At 44.0% G+C, this 9,481-nt stretch overlaps 1 long non-coding RNA gene across 1 annotated transcript; it reads right to left on the bottom strand.

The window, feature by feature from the left end:
* Window positions 1-1,260: 1,260 nt before the first annotated feature.
* On the bottom strand, window positions 1,261-8,761 carry LOC140696266 (uncharacterized). The gene is made up of 3 exons (XR_012072404.1): window positions 8,585-8,761; window positions 4,291-4,413; window positions 1,261-1,598 (listed from the first exon to the last, which is right to left on the bottom strand). It is a non-coding gene; the product is annotated as an uncharacterized lncRNA (long non-coding RNA).
* Window positions 8,762-9,481: the final 720 nt, after the last annotated feature.

Here is a 9,481-nt window from a genome sequence, read left to right as displayed (position 1 = left end):
CCAGATCATGTTCTCCTCGGCCATTTAGTGAGACAGACAGACAGATGGTATAGATGATAGAGGCCTGGAGGCTGCCCTGTGGGTCTGAGTCCCCGCTGCACCGAGGGCTGGTCCTCAGTGAGAACACCGTGGTGGGGGACCTGCCGGTTATCTGTAACCACACCCACTCCCAAATGGTCAGTGCCCACCCCAAACCACATGCTCAATAGGCTTTTTAACCTTTTAATATGGGAATTTTGAAACATACAAATGTAGGAAGAAGTGTATAGTGTACCCCATCCGCCCCCACCAGCCTTCAACAGGGGTCAGCTCCCAGCCCGTCCTGCTCATCTGTGCCCGAGACTTCCCTCCCCAGCTGGACTATGTTAAGAACTTTAATTTACCCCAGATACACCCGCTAGTCACTTGGTACATTTTGGCAAATTGCTTAATCTCTGCAACCCTCGGTCTCCTCGTCTGGAAGGTGAACACGTTTCCTCCAGGGGAGACTGTGGGCGTGGAGTGATGTAGCACATGGGGAAGTCTTAGGAACAGAGCTTGAATGGTGACAGATGCAACCTTAGCTTCTCGCCGCGTTCTCTCCAGGGATGCCTTAATGTCACCAGCGCAGCCAAGCAGGGGACTCCCTGGATGGAAGGATCCAGCCGTTTTGTCTTCTGATGTCCCTTTAAATGAATTCTGTGGCACTGGCTTTCTTCTGCCGTGATGAAGACCTCGTTTTCTCTAGCCACTCTTAGGGAACACGCAGTCCCCTGTTGGTCCTTAGAATGTCCCATCCTCGTAGGGCTGAAGCTCATGGCTTCTTTCAGGTGCAACAGCCTCTGCTCCTCCTACCACATCTATGCAGGCAGGAAGCTGCACTAGACGGGGGTGTGGCTGTTTCTTCTTTATTTCCTCTCCTTCTTGCCCCCCTTAATGATCCTCTCTGCACACATGCACACACACTACAGTGCCTTGGGGAAAGAGCAGGCCACTTGAGCAAGCATGTCCCAAGTTGAAGGGCAGATGCTTCTAACTGGTTCTTTTACTTGTAGGGGGTGTTTCTGGGTTCTTGGGAGGAACCCTGTTCCTATCCTTTAATATCTCTTACCTGCTGTTCCATAATATGGACAGGTCCCTAACCCCTTTCCTCCCCACAACCCCCTGCCCCAGACCGGGAATCCAGAAGGACCCCGAGCTTCTGACGAGGAGGTCACAGGACTATGGACTCAACTGTGCGGACCCACCTACTTCACCATCTCATTCTTCTGCAAAGGCCAAACCACTGGTCCCCACCTCCCTTGGAATCCAAAGGATTTCAAACTTGTTTTTCACCTGAAATCCTTCTCTTCTAATTTTAGAGAGGGTCTCCTTTTGAGGAATGCAATGGTCTTCAGAACCTTGTTGGTACATTCTGAAGTTTGTTATTTCTTGCAATAGGCACCTTGTGCTCTTTCCTCAGGTTATTTCCCCTCCCTTGGCCTCCCGCGTCTCTGTGTGCACACTGACGACTTTTCTGTGTAGGACGCATTTTTCAGGAAGTAATTGTCCGTTAGCATTGGAAGGTGAGACATGTTTTGTTAGAGATTCTGTGAGGGCAGAGACAAATATTCCAGGGTCTAACAGAGAGAAAAATAGTGATATAAATCATTACAGAAAGCATAAAGTTCCCACCAAAAACAAAACTAAGACTAAGGACAATCTGGGTAAATATTTTCAATTTACATGAGCTTTGCCATATAAAGAGCTCTTAAAAATCAGAAAGAAATACTCTCAGAGGAAAATAAAGAAGACATTTAATTCAAAAAGAATCAAAATATGTAAATTTCAGCATTCATGAACACAATGAAGATTTAAATAACCAAGTGGTAATATTTTTCATCTCTAAGCTTAAGGATGAAAAAGAATTGTGTGAGCAAAGACTGGAGAATTTTCATATATTTCTGCTGGGTATATAATTTGATATAACTTTCCCTGAAAATCATGAATTTGGGAGCCTAACGTGAAGTATGCCGTGTGATGAGTGTTGTCTGCTCTGGTTCAGGACGAGGGCAGCATGTCAGATCTGGGAGAGCTGCCTCAGTGATGGGTCCTCTTCCGACAAGGTCTGCATGGAGGGGAGGCCGGGCCAGACCCTCTGCCCAATGGGCCCCACAAGGGGCTGATTCACGCACAACGATCCTGTCTAAAACCCAGGCTCCACCCTAATTTGCCTTTCTGTCCTCGTCATCTTTTGCATCCCCCAAAAATGCGTTTGTTTGTGATCTCCAATAGGTCATTTAGGAACTAGAATAAAAACAAATGAATACCCAAGTACGTGTTTATTATAAGGAAGATGAATTTGATTTGCTTCTGTTTACTTATAGCTCTTTATTACAAATACAGGTGTTCTGGAAGCACATTCAAAGTATTCCTCACACATTCTCCCGTGGTGGGAGAAGCATGTGCCAATCAGGTAGATCTAACCTGGGGCGGGTGGGGAGCAGGGGGCAGTGTCAAGAATTACCACCCCTCTCTTCACTGTCTGTGTTTTGAACCAATGAGATACAGAGTGTCAGGCAAGAGGTGGGACTATCAGCTTCATCACTGGCCAGAACTCACCGGGGACATGGTTTGGGATCTCAGCCAGGTGAGCTCCTTATACTTTGTCACTGAATTAGCAGATGCCCTCCTGGCCAGGAGCAGAACGAAAGCATGTGGATAGAAGGATGTGCCGAAGAGTTTTCCCATCATGGAGAGTTAGAAGACACGGTATAAAAAGGACTCCATTCTTCTGCAGTAACACAAAAGATCCCATAAAATACCTCAAAATACTCTTAAAGACAAATGAAGCCTGTACTGAGAGCTGTAAAAGAACCTTCCGGAAGGGAGGGAAGACTAGAGATTCCATATTTCTGAATGGTAATGCAGAGTACTATAAAAACGGCATTTTCCCCAAGTTAATTTTTAAGTTTAGACAATTTCAATAAACAATCCAAACAGAGATGTTTTTTGTTTGTTTACTTCAGAATTTGGGAATGGAGATTCTAATATTTTTTTCTGGAAAAAATAAGCAGACAAAAGAAGCAAATAAATATTTTTAAAAGGAACAGGGTGGGAAAGAATAACTCCATCGGATGTTAAAATACTCAGGGATGAACACTTAGTTGTGCATCGGTGAGTGCTGATTGCGTCCTGCTGTGCGGCCAACGCTGCCATGGCCGTGAGATGCTGCAGCAGCAGATGGAGGGTCTGTCCCTGCCCTCCTGGAGCCCGCTGTCCAGAGCGTTTGGCTATATCTGGTGGTGGTAAGTGCGGTGAAGGAAAGCTGGGTAAGTGGGGAGAGTCACAGGCATCTGATCAGGACCTCAGTGAGGGGTGAATGGAGCCAAATGGATGCCTGGGTGAGCTGTGCAGGGATGGCACATGCTAAGAGTAAGTGCCTGCTTGACGAGTTAGAGAGAGAGCAAGGACTTCAGAGTGACAGGGACACCTATAGGAAATGAGATCCGGAGGTAGTTGGGGAGCAGTGGACAACAGTGAGCCTTGGGGCTCTGGGATGGGCATTGTCCCAATTTCTCCAGGACAGCTCTGGTTTACACTTGTCTCCGTGTAACAAATGGCCTCTTTTCATTCTCAGGGTCTGTTTCTTCTCCTTATAGAGCCTGCTACAGCTCCCTAAACAATATTCAATCCAAGCAAGATTGCAGATGTACACAGGAAAGGTAAAATATGATAGTCTGTAGAAGAAATCGCAGGGAAAAAAATCTCATGACCTCGGGTTAAGCAAGGGTTTCCTACTCGGCATACAGAAAGAGGTATCTTTAAAGGAAATATTGCTGAATTAGACTTTGTTAGAAAATTTTGTGTTCATAAAAAGACTCCAGTGTAAGTCTGGGATATCTTGCGCCTTAAAGCAAAGGAGTGTTCAAAGACTGATCCCCAACATGACACGTCCAATCTGCCATTAAGGACATCCCACCAGCTAAATTTAGGGCAATTTATTTCTCAAAAGAACAACAAAAAAAAACAAATAATAACCCACTGAATATAATTAATACAGGAATACATACTGTGCTAAAAAATACAGGTGAATGGATAAACAGAGGGAAGAAGGGAAAGCCCCCTTTTTAACGGTAGCATGCCAACTAACAGATGCAGAAGGCGTAATGGGGTTAGAACGTTACTCTTTTATAGCTGTCACTGAGTCCAAGATCTCTGCACAACAGGCCAATAAGTCGAGAGACAGGTATTGGGCAAGGAATAGCGACTTTATTTGGGAAGCCAGAAGATGATAAGATGGTGGGTTAGTGTCCCAAAGAATTATCTTACCTGAGTTATAACTCAGTCTTCTTTTATACAAAAGGAGAGCGGGGGTGGCTGGTTGTTGCAAATTTCTTGGTGCCAGAATCCTCTGCTCTTGCAGCTGTCCATGTAGATCTGATCATAATGATCCTGTAAACCTCCAACAAGACAATTGTTATTTTCTGTTCTGCAACATTTTAATTCTATCTAAATGGGAAAGTGTTAGAACCTTAAGGGTCAGAGCCTTGAGAATCAGCCATCCTGTAGATTTCAGGCTCTAGGCAACATTCTTTTGCAAAAGGTGCGGAACCAGGATGACTAAGCCCAGGAAACAAAACACAAGGCTTAGAGCTAAAGAACTAGATCCGATAGAGGGGCAGGCTTGTCCTCCTCTGCTACACAACCACCATTGTGGTAATTATTCCAGACAAGAATTTGGGTGAATGCTTATTGGGGAACATGATATCCACATGGTATCTCCCCATCAATTTACAAACTAATTCCCTAGGAGGAAAAGGTACCTTTCTAGTGGAGAAATCAGATAGACATCATCTTATCTGAGCGATCCAAGTGATGTCTCCTGAAATGATGGGATGAGAAGGATGTGCCATCAGTTACGAAATATTTTGAGAATAAATACCTTGAATTAATCCTGAAGAAGCAACCAGAAATATCTACATTTAGAACGCATTCTACAAAAGGACTAGCGGCATTCTTCAAAAATGTCAGTACTATGAAAAGATTCTGTTCAGATGAAAGGACACTAGAGATACATGACAACTAAATGCCACGCATGGTTCTAGATTAGGGGAAAATGTTATTACAGAGACATTACTTGGACAATTGGCAAAATTTTAATACAGATTATATGTTGTATAATAGCAATATAAAAATGATAAATTTCTCAAATTTTATAATATTGTGGTTTTGAAATAAAATGCTTTTGTGTCTAAGGCATTCTTATTTAAGTATTTAGAGATGAAGGGTTATAATGTCTATAATTTACTCTCATATGACAAAAAAGATAGATAGATACATAGATAGATAAAATGTGGCAAATTGTTAACAACTGATGAATCAAGATGAAGAGATATATGGGCATCTATTAGATAATTCTTGCAACTTCTCTGTAGATTAAAAGTTTTTTTTAATAAAATATTTTAAAAATTCAAGCAAAATAATGTTTTTAAGAACCAAAGAAGACTCAATAGAAAAATGGGCAAAAGTTACTGGATAAATGGCTGATAAATATTTGAAAGTAAGAGATCATGTCATTAGTCATTGGAGACAGAATTAATGGTAGAATAAATAAACAAACAGTGACTTGTTGTGGAATACTATACAGCAATGAAAATGAATAAAATTTGCTAATCTTAACAAGATGAGTGAAATTCACATACCTAACAGTGAGTGAAAAAAAAGAGAGAGAGAGAGAAACCAGATGAAAGCATATACAGCCTATGATTTTGTGGATGAAAAATGTTGCCTGCCACATCAGCCAACAAAGGATATCGTGGCCATCGAGACACATGGCCCCTACTGCAGCCCCCAGTGGTGAGCCTGAGGGAACTCAGGATGGAGAAAAACGAACAGGCTGCCCACTGTTAAGCCCTTAGCTTCCGCGGCCACCCCCAGCAGTGCACCCTGAGGGGGTTCAGGATGGGAAAGCACAAGATACTGGCCCTGGATAGTTAAAGTGAACATCAAAGGAGTGACTTCAGTGAACCCAGGACTCTTACACCTTCCCACATATAGAGAAGTGCTACATTCCTTAACTTGAGATGTCTGGTTTTCTTTAACACTAATCTTTTGATATTCTGACTACCTGGTCTTTGTTGCAAAAACTCCTACATATCCTGGCTCCTCCCTCACCTCTTCAGAGCTGCTCCTCAGAGCCATCTGCGAGGCTGCCCCTTGGGCTTGACTTCCTCCCAAAGTCCACTGAATAAGATAACATTCTCAACTTTCAGGTCGTGCATTTTTTTTTTCAATTGACCGTTTCACTTATATAAACCTCAAAGACGGGCAAAACCCATTTGTGGAGTTAGAAATCAGAGGGCACACGACTCAGCGAGCCCACCTGTGGGCACACATCCCAGGGCAAGAAAATCAGTGCCCTTAGAGGTGTCTGCACTCCCATGTTCGTCGCAGCACCTTTCACAACAGCCAAGACATGGAAACAACCCGAGTGTCCATTGACAGATGACTGGATAAAGAAAGTGTGATAGATAGACAGATAGATAGATAGATGATAGATAGATGTGGTGGAATATTATTCAACCTTGTAAAAGAAAGGAATTTTGTCGTTTGTGACAACATGGATAAATCTGGAGGACATGATGCTAAGTGAAATAAGCCAGGCACAGAAAGACAAATACTGCGTGATCTCACTTATATGTAGAATCTTAAAAATTCTAATTCACAGAAGCAGAGACTGGAATGGTGGTTTCCAGAGGCTGGGGTTGGGAAGGAAGGGGAGGAGGAAATGGGGAGGTGTTGGTTCAGTTATGCAGGATAAATTAAGTTCTGGAGACTTAACGTGCAGCATGATGACTACAGCTAATAATACTGTATTGTTTATTTGCAATTTGCTAAGAGAATAGATCTTAAATATTCTCACTCAAAAAAGAGAGATGACCATATGAGGTGACAGTTAATTGCCTGATTGTGGTAATTCACAATGTAAGCATATATCAAAACACCACGTTGTGCACCATACATATGTATAATTTGTATGTGTTGATTATAACTCAACGAGGCTGGAAAAAGAGGAATCAGGGCACAGGGGCTTCTAGGGTGTTGATAATGATCTGATTCTTGCTCTGCGTCCTATAGGTTCACATTGCTAAAATCCGTCAAGCTACACACTTATTACTTGTTTTTTCTAGAAAAAGTATAATAGTTTTTTTTAAGAAATGCACATACAACAGCCCTATACTGGAAGAAAAAAAAGCTTGTGAGAAAACTTTCATCTCAAATTGAAAAGATCAACAGAAGATGTTTGCCAGCTTACTTCACTCTCACTCATTTCCTGAAGAATCGGCAGAATTATCTCTGTTATTAGCTCTGGAAGAGCGAGAAGGTGAGTCACACCGATTAACACAGCGTAGTTCTGACAGGAGCTTTGAGTAATTCCCACATGAATGGGAGCCTGGAATTAATCACTGACTATTAAAGCAATACAAGTGTTTGAACGAGTAGCCAGCAAACTAAAATAAAACCTATTAAAACATGTTTTTGAGCAGAAAATTCATGCTTCGGATGTGTGTTCCAGACAAAACAAGTGTGTCGCCGTGCTGCACTGGGCAGGCAGTCCACCAAGCACGTGCACAAACACGCCAAGGTCACTGCAAATGTATAGACAGCCCGGGGCGGCCACACATATGAACCCAGGAATTTCATCCTTGAGATTTGCAGTCACACGGATTACTTTTAAAAAATTTCTTTCAGTATCCTTCAGTTTGATTTTCACCCCTAGCATTGGTAGCTAATGACAGCAGAAAGTGACTATTAACGTGTCACAAAAGCAGGGTGCTTTTACCACCCCCCCCAAAACAAGACAAAGTGGAATTTAAGAACACAACCTCCAAGAACAAGCTCTCCATCGCAGCCTTGACATTGTGCTCTGCAGTCGGAGGATATGAAGCTCAGAAGTGTCGGCCGGGAGGGGTACTCCAAGGTCTTACTGAACAGCAGTAGCTGAGTGGGTTCTCGTAGTTTGGAGTCCTCTCCATGTCCCAAATCTTGGTTGGTCAGTACACCCAGAGCTACTCATTTTCACCCCAACTAAATTCAGCAAAACCTGGAGTATGCTTAGGATCACCAACCTGCACGTGTACAATGAGGGACATGAAATGACCTCATGTAGTTGAGTGCATTGTGGTCATCCTGTCACAGAGTCTATGTGAGAAAGCAGAAGGTAAACAGAAAGATACTTGGTGAGCATGAAACCAAAACACAAGGGACTCAAGGAATACTCTTAGTTACTAAAGTGAAAAAACGAAACAGGCAGGAGAACAGAGCTCAGATACACATGGTGTGAGTCAGGCTCTCCTTCCACAGGGCAAAGTTCAGAAGTGATGTGTTTGGACCTTGATTCTGCCTTTTCTGTTTGTGTGACCCTGAGTAATTCACTTGGGCTACATGGCCTTAGGTGCCTGACGGGTAAACTGTGGATATTGGTACCTACTTCCAGGATGACTGGAAAGATTAAGGAGATGGTGTATGTAATAATATCACAGACTTTACTGCACGCGTATAAATTGTGATTGTTCTCAGCCTGGTCTGCCTCCTGCCGCTCCTCAGGCCCTGAAGCTCTCACCTGGAGGCTGAGTCCTACAGAATCCCTGATCCGCCCTTGCAGTGCGGGGTGCACACCTGTCCCAGAAGGTGGTGTGGTCTGGATCCGTGTTGCTCCTATGAACAGGTCTCCCTCCGGGGTGGCAGGCTCTCCCCCTGCACACACAGGCCAGGAAGTTCTGATCCGTCCAGTAGATGCAACAAGCTTCCCACGTGGTTCCTGGATTTACTCCCCATTCTCTTTGTTAAGTTGGTTTGACTGATTTCCATTATACTTGGCTGGACCCTGACGGCCTTTCTACAGCTTCCAAGTTCCTTCTTCCTAGGGTCCCACTGGGCTTTCTTTCCTTTGCCCCAGGCCAGTGTCTGGGCTTCTGCACAATGTTGGAACTCTCCAGAAACTAATACATAATTCCTGCAGTGTGGCACGAGGTAGCCTGGAGGTCAGTGTTAGTCCCACTCAAGCCGAAGTTCTCTGCGTATCAGCTAACTGTGTCCTTAACTCTGAATAACAGCCAACCACAGCAATGCCAACAACAGGCATTTGTTTAGCTCTCTGAGTCGGTGGGTCAGCTGGGAGTCTAGGCGCAGCTCAGGAGGCTCTGGGGTGGCTCTGCCCCACATGTTTCTCATCCTCTCCTAGGAGCGGCAGGCCAGCTCAGGCATATGTCCCCTGGGGTGATGGCAGAAGCACAGAGGTGCAAGAAGAAACATAAATGCACATTCTATGCCTGCTGCATCCAGAAGCCAAAAGAGAGGCTAGGATTAGATTGTCTGGCGGAACCTCCAGATCTGTGGGAGGAGACACTAACCCCACCTGTGTTACTGAGTCCAAACTTGTTCTGCTCACCACGTGAGAGACCAATAAATCGGGAGACTAGGTGCTGGGGCAAGGAATAGCGATTTTATTTGGAAAGTC

Source organism: Vicugna pacos, chromosome 5, assembly GCF_048564905.1.
Source record: "Vicugna pacos chromosome 5, VicPac4, whole genome shotgun sequence".
NCBI classification, from domain to species: domain Eukaryota; kingdom Metazoa; phylum Chordata; class Mammalia; order Artiodactyla; family Camelidae; genus Vicugna; species Vicugna pacos.
The sequence above is the reverse complement of the archived record's forward strand: the minus strand, read 5'-3'. Positions and strand labels throughout refer to the sequence as shown.